This window comes from Schistocerca nitens, chromosome 4, assembly GCF_023898315.1.
Source record: "Schistocerca nitens isolate TAMUIC-IGC-003100 chromosome 4, iqSchNite1.1, whole genome shotgun sequence".
Taxonomy (NCBI): domain Eukaryota; kingdom Metazoa; phylum Arthropoda; class Insecta; order Orthoptera; family Acrididae; genus Schistocerca; species Schistocerca nitens.
Window position 1 is genome coordinate 414,467,772 of NC_064617.1, and position 13,849 is coordinate 414,481,620.

Consider the following 13,849-nt stretch of genomic DNA (forward strand, 5'->3'; position numbering starts at 1 on the left):
CAGGTCTTTAGTTATTGATAAAAATGATTTATCATGGAGAGCACGGTTACATAAACTATACAAGAGGTATGAGTACTTACAGATGAAGCAGATTTTTAATTCGGCATCTAGCTTCCTTCTTTCTAATTTTTCTGATGTAACCATATCTAATTTACTTACTGTTGAATAGTTTGTTATAACGGTTGTGTTTCCTGAAAGCAACTTTTCCTAAATCTCCTATTGTGTTAGTGTTTACCTTACGGATACATGTGTTTGGTCAGTATGACACAATCTACAGTTAAGGTACAAATAGGTGATTTAACACATTGTGTGTTCCCAGACGTTTGCCCACTGTCTGTTGGACAGAATTATAGCGGTGTGTACTTCAAAACGTTGACTGCCACGAGGCCTCCGGCGGCGTCATAGTGCCGCCTGCCGTGCCTGCAGTGAAGGCTTTAACAGTGAAGTTTTAAACACGGCAGCCTGCTTCAGTGACAGTTTATAAATTGAAAATGAAACAAATGACCCCTCGGCCACCCTCTTTTTAGTTTTATTGACCAGGTTTCAACACTTCTAAGAGTGTATTCATCAGAATCTAGACATACAAAGTGGTTTATAACGTAAATACAAATTTATGGAAGAAAACTTTATATATACATATAAAGTGTAAGTTCTGACTAACAATACTAGTCACAGACAGTACACACATGTCAAGTATAACACAAATAAGAAGTCAGAAGAGACTTAGTAACAAAAAATTAAAAAATAATGTGTGAAGGCGAACCTCTAAGTGCTGCTCATACCTATACAGCCACAGGTTGGAAGGTCTGTTGCAACCTGTGGCTGTACAGGGATGAGTAAACCTTAGAGGCTCGCCTTCACGCATTCTTTTTGAATTTTTGTCCCTTCTGGCTTGTTATTTATGTTACACTTGGCATGTGAGTACTGTCTCTGTCTAGTACGGTTAGTCAGCTCTTACACTTTTCTTACATATAAAAAGTTTTCTTCCATAAATTTGTAATTATGTCCTAAAACACTTTGTATGTCTAAATTCTGATGAAGGCACTCTTAGAAGTGTTGAAACCTGGTCAATAACACTAAAAACAAGTGTGACCGAGGGCTCATTTTTATCATTTTCGCTCTAACAGTGTTCAATAGGAACAACTACAGAGTGCCAGAGTGCATCAATATTTTCAGCATTTCGTATGTTCTTCAGAGTTCTCTGCCGTTCATCAGATCAAGTAAGGTTAAACAGTAATTTACAAGAGACTTTTAAATTTTTTCTAATAATAAATTTCTCTTTTTCAAAAACTGGACATACTGAACATTATCATTGTTTGTAGAAACGGGTAGAATGTTATAGAAAGAGATTGGTGGCCATCGATTTGCCCTGCACCGTTCACTGGTATGCACATTTGTTAGTTGATAGAGTATGCCTATTGGCAATCTCGGTTTTCTGCAGTCCAAGATTTTTGTATTCAAAAGGGGGTGGTCAAAACTGTGGAAGCACCAAAGACTCAACACGTTACGATGCCTAATACGGTCTAGGAGACCCGTTAGTATTCAATACAGCTTTTACTCGTCACGGAATAGTTAACTAGAGGTCGTGTACGATTTTCAAGGGAATCTTGCAACACGCTGCTTACAAAAATAGGAGTAAATTCGTGTGGCTGTGATTTACGTGCATAGCGATCACGCAACTTTCTCTCTCAAACAGAACACACACTACATTATATTGACATATGAGGCGTTTAGTGGCTAGGGAAGATTTGGTAATTCATCCTGGTGCTCAGATAACCAGTTCTGGATGATAGGTGCTGTGTGTACAGGGACTACTTCTACTTGCAACACAGCAACACCGTTTGGAAAGAAACGTGTATCACGGAATGCACCTTTTCAGCCAAAATGTTCAATAACCCATGGCAGGCATACGACCTTGACACTAACCGTGGGTATTATGGGCTTCCAAGACGTGGCTTCCCAAATTATCACCGAACATCCACCATATTTCACTCCAGAGCCCGTAGTTCAACAATATGCTGTGAATAGTGTGCTCCGAGACGCAAGTGCGTCCATCGGCAGTGTGCTCTTTCACCAAAGGTGCCACAAATCACCGTCTGTCGTACTTCACAGAGCAGACAAGTTTCCATGCCCCACGTTCTATGAAGTGACTAATCCCTCCTAGTGGCAGTTTCACTACACTTCTACCGTTTTCCGTAGGTGCTCACACCTGTAGCTAGTGAACAATTGTTAGGTTTTCGAGATTCTCGTTCACAGACCTGCACAGTAATAATCTTACCTTGGTCAAAGTCTCTCATCACAGTGGATTTCTTCATTTACAGCGCAATTCTTAGTTAGGGTAATCCCTCATCCGACTCTGCTACGCTTACATACTTCTGTTACCGTGTCACGTGCGCGCAACTCCACCTGGAGGCATCCAACCTTGTAGTGGGCAATGGTCATAAGGTTTTGGTTTATCATTGTGTATGTTATATACTTCAGTTGGGTAGTGTTCAGATAGCCTTGATTTCGATAGCCATGCTTTCGATATCTCTAGGTACGCTATCAAATGATGTAATGTTAGTAACCTATCGGGGTGCAGTGGACGTTACAGCAGGACAGGGGACCGTGACTCAGGAGTGGTGCATGCAGACGAGAGTCACGGCGCTCAGCTGGCGGTGCCTGCCAGCTGCCTGTCGTGTCGGGTGAGGGGGCAATTTGCAGAGCTAGGCCGGCTGTCAGCGCTAACGAGCCGCGTCGTCGCCGCTACCTCTACCTCCAACCTCTACCCTCTACACCTCTACCTCTAGCTGGTGCGGGACAGAGTCCAGGTGGGTCGCCTTTCCAGAACTGGCGATCAGGTCGCGACAACCGAACGTCAATTATAACAGACCGTCAGCCAGTCGTTTGAAATCGCTGTATGGACAGAGGAGAGGCGGGCATTCATTCTTTATCCTGTGCGACGGCCATATGGAGGGACTGACGCATAGTTATTCAGGTGTCTCACGTCTTCCACCTCAACGACTTTTATGCGTTATGGGTAGTGAAGTCGGCTGTTAAAATGTATTGAGTGGGAATGGAACTAGGGTACACGTGACTAACAGTGTCGTAAGTCCCCCTCCCCCCCCCCCCCGAACACACACAGTAAAACTACTTCTTTTACTGAATTTTTTGTTAATTATTGTAGTTCACGCTACATCATTCCTTTTAAAATTCATTTGTGGCAGTTAAACCGTGCTGAACATTCAGCGGGATTTTTTTATACTGCGAAGATGTAGTATTTCTGAGCCGGCCGTAGTGGCCGAGCGGTTCTAGGCACTACAGTGTTGAACAGCGCGACCGCTACGGTCGCAGGTTCGAATCCTGCCTCAGGCATTGATGTGTGTAACGTCGTTAGGTTAGTTAGGTTTAAGTAGTTCTACGTCAAGGAGGTACCGGACGTACAGATTTTAGAGGACTTGCCACAACTTGCAAATCTTGATGCATTTTTTGGAACTACTGAAGCAAAAAAGGAAAGAAATTGGTAAGCAAACAAAACGAACAGTAAAACGTCATTAAAATCAATGGAGGTGTGCAAAATATAGTTAGACAAATTGATGGAACATGGAAGTTAGCAGCTCCATTTCAAAAAAATGGTTCAAATGGCTCTGAGCACTATGGGACTTAACAGCTATGGTCATCAGTCCCCTAGAACTTCTTAAACCTAACTAACCTAAGGACATCACACAATACCCAGTCATCACGAGGCAGAGAAAATCCCTTACCCCTCCGGGAATAGAACCTGGGAACCCGGGCTTGTGAAGCGAGAACGCTACCGCAGCTCTATTTCAATGGATATAACATAAAGATGCCGATCAAGTGAAAAGTGGTTTGATGGCTTCAAGAAATAGGTGTGTAGTGGAAATCCGTAAGAGATTGAAAAATCGATAGCGTGTCTGACACTGATGATCTTGTTAATTAACAACACTGCCTAACGTTTGGCATCGTTATACAGTATTTCTGTACCCTGCACTAAGGAAATGGTCTCGTCTTTCAACTGTGATCGGACATGTAATGACATTTTTCGTCATAGTAAGATGTAAAGTCTCATTTTAAATGATTATAGAGATGTAAAAATGTTTATAGTGTGTGACTTCGCTTTGAAATTTTGATAGATTATTTAGTTATTAATTCACAGTGACTAAAGGATGATTTAGACTCCATTGTAAGGATAATAAATCAACTAACCATATCAATACTTCCGAGAGGATCAAATTCGACTTCCAGTTCTTTAAGAAACTAAGTAAGTTGGGAAAGCTTTGTCATTCTGCGATGCGCCAGATCACATTCGAAGTGACATTTGGGTAGAGGAATCTACTGTTGGTTTACATGAAAAACGGGACGTGTTTGCCCACTCCCCACGCCCAAATAAATACACGTGTCTTAGTTTGTGCTGCGCCAAACTCAGAAAACAGACCCATGCCCGTTGCCCCTAAATAGTCTGCTGACTTGTTTGTTCTATTTGCGTTAGAACATTGCGGAGTGGATGACTTCTTACTTTGCTCCTCCAGAACCCACTCGATAAAAACGAATTTAACTTGATTCGCTCTCATTTTTCTCATGTTACTCATTTAGGCCAGTTCAAATAGTTTTCTGATCACGTGCGTTCTGTTTTCACGTTAAGACAGTTGGACACTGTGATTTGATGTTCCGAGTATCTAGAAGAGGTGGTTTGTGTTGAATTGGATTGATTTACGGTTTATCCAGCACCTGCTCAGCTGGGCGCGACACCTGAAAGGCGCTTGCCACTAAATTTGATGCCCTACCGACAGATATTTCATGAGATACATCTGACACCATTAACCAAATTCCAAAGACATTTTAATTTTGCCAGCACTGTCTTTACGCTCAGGACAGCGCTAATTCCCTGTCTAGTGTGAACAGTGGTTTGAGTTTGCAGATGACTCAATGTGAATTTCTCTGCCTACATGCCCATTGTGTCAGACTTAAACCTACCATGCAATAATGTCCTCTGTAACAAAGTCTAAGGTAAAAAAAAATGCCACCACTCGATAATTATCCAAATGGGACGGAAATTGCTAAATGTGATGAACATGTGCACAAAAACGAATGATTACTGTTTCTGAAAAATTGCATGACTTATTCAAGAGAAAGAGCTTCACGAATTGAGTAAGCCAGTAACACGTTGTTCCCTACCTGACCCTCATGCAAGATGTTATTCAGCCCTTCTGTGGGATATCGTGACAGACTCTGCCCGCCGGCCGCGGTGGTCTAGCTGTTCTAGGCGCTCAGTCCGGAACCGCGCGACCGCAACGGTCGCGGGTTCGAATCCTGCCTCGGGCATGGATGTGTGTGATGTCCTTAGGTTAGTTAGGTTTAAGTAGTTCTAAGTTCTAGGGGACTGATGACCATAGATGTTAAGTCCCATAGTGCTCAGAGCCATTTTTGTCGATAAACGACGTCCGTTAGTGTTCCCCACAGGTAAAAGTCCAGATTCTGGGGAACGTGGTGGATCCTCCACTGCAACTCTACGGCTTATCCATCTTCCTGGTAGATTTTCGTCGAGATACGCTCTAACACGATTTTGGTAGTGGGATGGGGCACCATCTTGTTTAAAGTAAACTCTTCCGTCTCCATACAAGTCTCGGATGGCAGGTAAAATGGATGTCTGAAGTTTCTGAAGGTACACCTCACCGGTAACTGTGCCGTCAAAGAAGAATAGCCCAATCAAGCCCCGGTAAGACATCCCACACCACACATTTACTCCTGCAAATTCATGGCTTTGTCTACATGGACGTTCGGATTTTCGGCGGCCCAGTAGATGAAACTGCGGCGATTTACTGTACCATTGAGTTTGAACTGTGCCTCATCAGACCACACAATCATCTCTGCAAACTCTTCATCGTTGCGCACCATGTCAGCAAACCACTCGCAATACTGTACGATTTGAGTCGTCCTCGTTCACTGCGTGTAGCAATCTTGGGATGTAGCACTTCTACTTCGCTGTCTTCAAATTTCGCCGAACACTTGAGCGACTCATTCCAGTTTCACAGACTTCTGTGATGAGCGAGTGGATTGTTGCAACACACGACGGGTGTTAGCTGGACCTGTTACTGTTACAGGTCATCCAGATCGTTGTTTGTGTACATCTTTAACACAGCATTCGGCTTCAAATTTCTCTCGAATGCGACGAATCGTTAAACTGTTTGATACTCATTTCGCCATTGCCGTTGAACCTCATTAATGTTTTCGTACTTAAAATACCACTTCAAAACTGACTTCCTTTCATCGAATGTAAGCCTTGCGCCTGCCATGTTTACTCGAGTAACTGGGTGCAACTAAGAACAAAACACTGACTATCTGGCGACTGTCATCTGACAAAACAAAACAACGCAGTACAACGCTTGTGTGGCGATTGCCGGAACTACAAACTGTTACACTACGAAAGGTGAGACAACTCCGTCAATTAGTTTGGCAGTTGTGGACATTTAAACAGTGGATGCATTTTTTGTACCCCTCTGTATTGCTGTTATATAAGCTCAGAATGAATTGGCATGAAGGACAACTAAAAGAAGCGTAGAATGTCGTCATTGTGCCGCTGTGCTCTAAGGGTGCTGTAGGTGAAAACCAAAGCGGTTCTGCTTTGAAAAGATATGGCGTCCCTTACGATCACGCGTGGTTGTCAGGCCGTACGGCAGGCGACAGTCTAGTTGGTATCTTACCTCCATCCACGTCATCTCCAGACAAGTCTTCGGCTTGGAATCTCATTGATGAGCGCCGCTTCTAGCTGAGCCCCGACGACCAGCGAAGACCTGCCTGGAAACTCCACTGACAGTGATGGCATACCAACTTGACTGTCGGCTGCCATAAGGTCCGACAACCAGGAGTGATGGTCTTGGGTGTTATTTATTTTCATAACAGGATCTCTTTGTTGGTCACCCGCGGAATCCTTACAGAACAGCGGCATGTCGACGATATTCGACGCCTCCTTTTGCTGTGGTTAAAGGCAAGATGTCCTGGGCTTAAATTCCTGCTTACATCCCCGCACTCGGCGAGAGTTTATACTTCTTGTCTTCGTGCTTGTCAAATTTTTACCTTCGTCAGCAAGGTCGCCGGAACGCTTCCGGATCGAGAAAGCTTGGAGGATTATGGGCAGGGCTCTCCAACCACCTCAGGTGTGGCGTTTGCTGTGTTATTCAGTGGTTTGTTATTTAACTAATTTGTAAATGGAAATAATAATCTTATTTTATTACATTGAGTAATTACTAAATAATTTTTCTCCCGGCTAAAGATTTGACCGAGTTGCTAAAGAACTCCAAGTTAACGTCGTGTTAAAGTGTTGTCTGTAAGTTGTGTAAGTGTCACTAAATCACAGTTCATACAACAGATTCCTTACAACTATTGATTAAGATGGAAGCAGTTATCTTCAGCAAAATGATCATTAAAACCACCGAATATCAGCCGCACACAACACTGACATATGTTACCTGAAACAATATTCTTCGCAACTCGTGCGTAATTAATTTCGGCTCCATACATCAGCTAGAAAAGTTTCTTATAAGGATCGTGCTATGAGCACTGTTTTTAAAGAACCAATCTGATTCGAATCATTTTCATTAAAATGAATTCGGGACCACCGGTGCACATTTATTTTTACACATTTATTTTTACACATTTATTTTTACACATTTGTATTACCTTAGCCATTTATTCTGCAGAGTTGCGTAATTTAAATTTAAATTTGCCGCTGAGATAATTATTAAGATGGCGGCAGACAATTGATAGAGACTTTCTATTGTTAGAGCAAATAAGTAATTATTTAAAATGCTTATTAAACGCTATAAAATTTACTTTCGTATTGTGCACTATTTAGACTTCATCAAGCAAACATTTGATTTGTTTCTAACGAAAACACATCGATATGTCCCATTACATCATAGAATATTATATAAATAATTAATATTTATCATTGTATTCACTGTTTTTCCATACGTCGAATATATAATGTTTATAACTGTTAGAGGCATAATTTCCTCTCGTCGCACTGTAGCCAAAAGTTTATCACTTGGGTGTTACACAGGATTTGCCTTGCCTAACCCATTTTCCCGATCTAACCCCCAAACGGGGAGGGGTTGCCACGATATCCCTCATGAGAAAATCCAACAACTCTAAAAATTAATGCCAAACCGAATAACTGCTTGCGTAAATGCCAACGTGTAGTTGCTCAGTTTGTGAACTTCTTTCTCTTCAATAAATCATTCAGTTTTTTTGAAATTATAATCATATGCTTGTCTGTGCATCACATCTACCGATTTCCGTCCCATAAGGATAATTTCTTTATGGTGGTTTGTTCTTCCCTTGTCTTAGAACTATTTACTGGTATTACATCTTCTCAATCCTTAAATACTGCACTGTAAATTATAGATGGTAAGTGATCCGAGTACTTCGAATCTTAGCAGTCAAGACATTGATGAAACTTTGCACTGAAAATAGCAAGTAGGTAGGTACAAATTAGAGAGTTTTTATTCTGTTTGTTTGCTTGGCCTCTTTTGCGGTAGTGAATAATTACTAGGCGCCAACATCACAGTCGCCTGCTGTTCCAGATACGAAGTTTCGAGTATGTTTGTCTCAACTCCTGCATTGACTAATAGGATTAATATCCTTACTTTGTTCAGTATATTTTTCATGATTCGTATCTAGCATGTCGTATAGGCGCTTAAAGGTTCAATAACTTGTGATTTGCCGCCCGGAATTAGCCGAGCGGTGTAACGCATTGCAGACATGGACTGTGCGGCTAGTCCCGGCGGAGGTTGTAGTCCTCCCTCGGGAATGGGTGTATGTGTTTGTCCTTAGGATAATTTAGGTTAAGTAGTGTGTAAGCTTAGGGACTGATGACCTTAGCAATTATATCCCATATGATTTCACACACATTTAAACATTTTTTTAACTTGTGATTTATGTGAACAGTAAGTTAAGAATTTCAAGCGCTTGAGGATATCGACAGGAATTGGGTTGTCCACTGAAATTATAAGAAAATTGTATTTCGAAAGAACTTTGTCGAAGGGTTCCCTTATCAGAACGTATTTCCCGACTCTGGTTAACAAAGTTTTGTGGCAGTATTAAGGAGTGCTGACACATATTACGCCTTTGTGGTGAAAAATTAATGCCTCTGAATTTTTCATGTGAAAACTCTTGCAGCTTTTTAAATAAGAAAGACGTTATTTACAATCTACATCTTCACTTTTCATGTCTCCAAGCTTGCAACCCGCTCCAAATTGTAGCATGTAACATGGCGGTCTGTAGCGTAACTACAGGGTGAAAAGTAATTAAACCGACAAACTCTGGGAGGTTGTAGGGGACATCAAAACAAATATTTTCCCAAATGTCACTTTTTCCTATGAAGAGTATTTAAACCGGTATAGGAAGATTTCTCTGCCGGCAAATTAATTATACCAACAAACACTTTTCCATTTTTCTATGACCAAGAGACAACACATTAGCACAACCCAATTTCAATTACAGTAGATTTTCAAAATGCCTCCATTGACACGTAGAGAAAGGTTACACCGTCGCATCATGTTTTGTCTGATGCGGGGAAAAAACCCAGGAGTATCTTGAATTGTTCCTGTTGCTGCTACTATGCGGGAAAACAGATCCTCTTCTGATGCTACAGGAGTTGCGTAAACAAGGTTGCGCATCTCTCCCCACACAAAATATCCAGAGTGGATATATCTGGGGATCGAGCAGGCCATGGTACAGTACCACCTCTGCCAATCCACGTTTCTGGGAACCGTCGGTCCAGGAATCGACGCACACGACAGCTGAAATGTGCCGGCGCCTCGTCATGTTGGAACCACATGCATTGTCTTGTAGGGAGCAGGACGTCTTCCAGCAATTCTGGCAATGCTCTGGCGAGAAGATTGTAATAGTGCCTGCCATATAATGGCCTAGGTAGCAGATACGGCCCAATTAAACAGTCACCAACAACACCAACCCACACATTAACGAAGAACGGCACTCGATGAGCGCTAGTAACTGTGGCATTTGGTTATCCTCACTCCAAAGATGCGAATTGTGCATGTTGAAGACTCCATCACGCCCGAACGTTGCTTCAAACGGCTCTGAGCACTATGGGACTTAACATCTTAGGTCATCAGTCCCCTAGAACTTAGAACTACTTAAACCTAACTAACCTAAGGACATCACACACATCCATGCCCGAGGCAGGATTCGAACCTGCGACCGTATCAGTCGCGCGGCTCCGGACTGACGCGCCTAGAACCGCATGGCCACCGCGGCCGGCGAACGTTGCTTCATCAGTAAACAACACAGAGGATGGAAATGTAGGATGCATTTCACACTGTTCGAGGTACCACTGCGAAAACTGTGCTCTGGGTGAATAATTAACTGGTTCCAGGTTGTGGACACGCTGTAAGTGAAATGGACATAACAATTGCTCTCGAAGGGTAGTTCTTACATTCTTCTGATTCGTCCTCATTTTACATGCAATTGCGCGAGTGCTGATTGAAGGATCCCGCTCCACATGCTGCAAGACAGCTTCATCAAACTGCAGCGTTCTTACCGTGCAACGGCTTCCATGTCCAGGTAATCTGCTAAATGACCCGGTCCCACGCAGACGTTGGTACACAGCAGCAAAGGTCCTATGATGCGGGATACGGCGATTATGATATTGTAGTTGATAAACCTGCCGTGCAGCTCGTCCACTGTAGTGCGCTACATAGTACGCACCAACCACATCAGTGTACTCACTCCAGGTGTGTCGCTCCATTAGTAAACAGAGACAATGCACTACTACACTGGTGGACAGCAGCTGCCTACAACTGAAGATCGTAATACGACCTCTAACAACTGAAGAGCGTAATACGGCCTCCACCGGTTTAAATAATCCTCATAGGAAAAAATGACGTTAGGGAAAAATATTTATTTTGATATCCGTTAAAACCTCCCAGAGTTTGTCGGTTTAAATACTTTTCACCCTATATAACGTTGCGTTACAAGCAGCTTGCTGTATCTGAGTTTCGTATCTGAAGAGTCCGTCCACGCATGGAGCAGCTCCTCCTTCAGCATTATAAAGCCAGACGGCACACGAGCGCTGAAGCATCAGCAACATCCGATGCCTTGGGTTTACTGATGCCGACCACCCTCCACACAGTCACTTGCTTGATACCATCCGATTGCGATCTGTTTCCTAAACTTAACGAGCATCTTCGAGAACTTGCCACCGACAGTGACACATCAGTGCAAGTTGAAGTGAGGTTGTGACTCCGTCAACGAAGTCAAACGTTCTACATCGACGCTATGAACAAACTGTTCCCTCGTTGGCAAAAATGTGTTCGTCACGCAGGTGACTATGCTGACAAATAAATATCATGTAGTTTTGAAGAATACCGATGTAGAATGTAAAAATTTGTTTAATTAAAAAAGCATGACTAGGTTTCACAAAAAAGTGGGATGCACGCCCTCTTCTACTACACGGTACTTCGTACTAGAAAGGCTGTTACAGCTAACGACCGACATGAATAGAGAGCCTCCATTACCGCTACAGTAATTTGAGCTCAAGTGTCATAAATAAATTGTTAGTTTACTACCATTCACTCGAACATACCACAGCCGTCATCGAAGTGCTTTAATTTTATGGCTTCCACAATATCCAATTGTTTCCGAACAGATCGTTAGGAAAATGGCCTCTTCATTCGTAATACATGCCAACGCGGGTCATTTTGTCTCCATTGTAGCGCTGCAGTGCCACCGTGACATAAAAAAAGCTCAGCCATTGAATTAGATGAAACGAAGTGAAGTGTGTTGAAATCATAAATAAATTTTCAATAAAAAATTTAGAATCATATGGAAGCACAATTCTTGCTTCTTGTACACACGCAACTTCGTATGAACGAAATATTTCGCACATAAATTATAAAGTTAGTTGCATGATCATCGCTGTTGTTTGACACGTTTTCTTAACGTTGACCACTCAACTATCTTTTGTAATCGTGATTACGATTCAGTTTAATACCAAGAACAAATACTCGATACACAATGTTGCTCTAACTCTCAATCCACTAAGCAACTTGTTTACTATGTACAGTTTAGCTAAGAACATACATTGATGCAGGATGTTTCGGCCCTAAAAGAAGTATTTAAAATTCCGAAATTTTTGTTATAGTCTCCAGCCAAATTGTTGATTATCTGTGGGGTGAACCATTAAAACTATAACTACTATAAGTTTTGCAGTGTCTGACAGACGCAAATATTCACATTTCCATGCCATTTATTTGGTATTCCTTCAGACTCTGTCCCTTCCTCCACATCCTAGTATTTCCACATTGCCCTCTTTTAGGAAATATGAGACAAATCCGGTACTGAATATTACCACTGTAGGCGCTGAATTCTACATTTTAAAAAATAGCTTTCAATGCTATAGTGTTTCTTTCCAAGCCTAAAAATTAATTACGGCAGGATAATTTAAGTTGAAAATTCGTTTATAATATACCAAAACGGATCACACTAGTACCAAAAATTTAACTCCCTGAATAGCTCTCTTACCCACAACATGTGATGTACCGAACGGACACGATGAGGAGTGCCCTCTGAGACTTAAAATGAATTAATTCTCAAGAGCACATTTCAGCAAGTGATTTATATATCTCGTTGGAAAAACAAATACTTTTATGAGAGATTCGAAGCTTTATTTACAAATTTTATGGACGATGAAGGTAGCCTGGTGGGTGGGAGGGGTTGGGAGAGACACTCTTATAACCTTCAACATGAAATTTTCGTTTACTAACATTCCAGTGGCAGATACTATGCAAATGATAGGAGTGGGTGTGGCTTCAGGTGTGTAAACTAGTGGAATAATGTCCGTGACGGAGCTATTTTAAATATGAAGGAGAATTTTATGCACAACCTCAAGTCGTTATTGTGGGTTCACTTTTGTCACCAGTAAGGGCTGACATTTTTGGGGAAAGTCAGGAAGTGCTGTGTCACTAAAGCTTTCTTCTTCGTTCCGTTAAGTGGATGAAACATATGTTATAAGGCCACACAGCAAGGAAGAGCTTCATAGATTCCACGATTTCTCAAATGTGTTTCATCCCAAAATAAATTTCACCTTGAAGCTATAGAGTAGGGTCGGTCCCCTTTTCCTAGTTGTGTCGGTCAGTTCTGACAAAGCTCAAGGCCAATGTGTGTAGAAATCCTATAAACGTAAGTACGTATTTATATGGCCCTTCGTACCTCCATCCAGCCCAGAAGGAAGCAGTGCTTCAAGACTGTATTCACAGCGTCAATATACGTAATGAGCGAAGTGGCAAATTGGCTAGCACACAAGACTCGCATACGGAAGATTCAAACTCGCGTCCAGCCATCCAGATTTTGACTTTCCGTGATTTCCCTAAATCGCTCCAGGCAAATGCCGGGATAATTCCTTTGAAAAGCATGGACGATTTCCTTTTTCATCCCTGACACAATCCGAGCTTGAGCTCCGTCTCTAATGTCCTCGGTGTCGATGGGATGGTAAACCCAATCTTCTTCCTCTTAATAGCGTCTAAGCAGCTTGGAAACGGAGCTGTGGAACTGCTATGATGTATCACCAATGAGAGGGCTTTCAAATGAAATATTGTTAATATCGTAAAAAACGCTGTAAGGTTTCAAGAGTTTGTGATCGTATCAATAGAATTCAATGGATAAATGATAGTTCATTCAGAACAAAATATGAGTTTTCCGACGCAAAAAGAACTTACCCACTAAGCCGAAGTCTGTGTCGTGACGTATGGTTACGGCAAAGTGACTAACCAAGAAACGGAAAGGACAGCAAAAGAACGTATTAAAAGAGCAAAAACGCCACATGCGATTA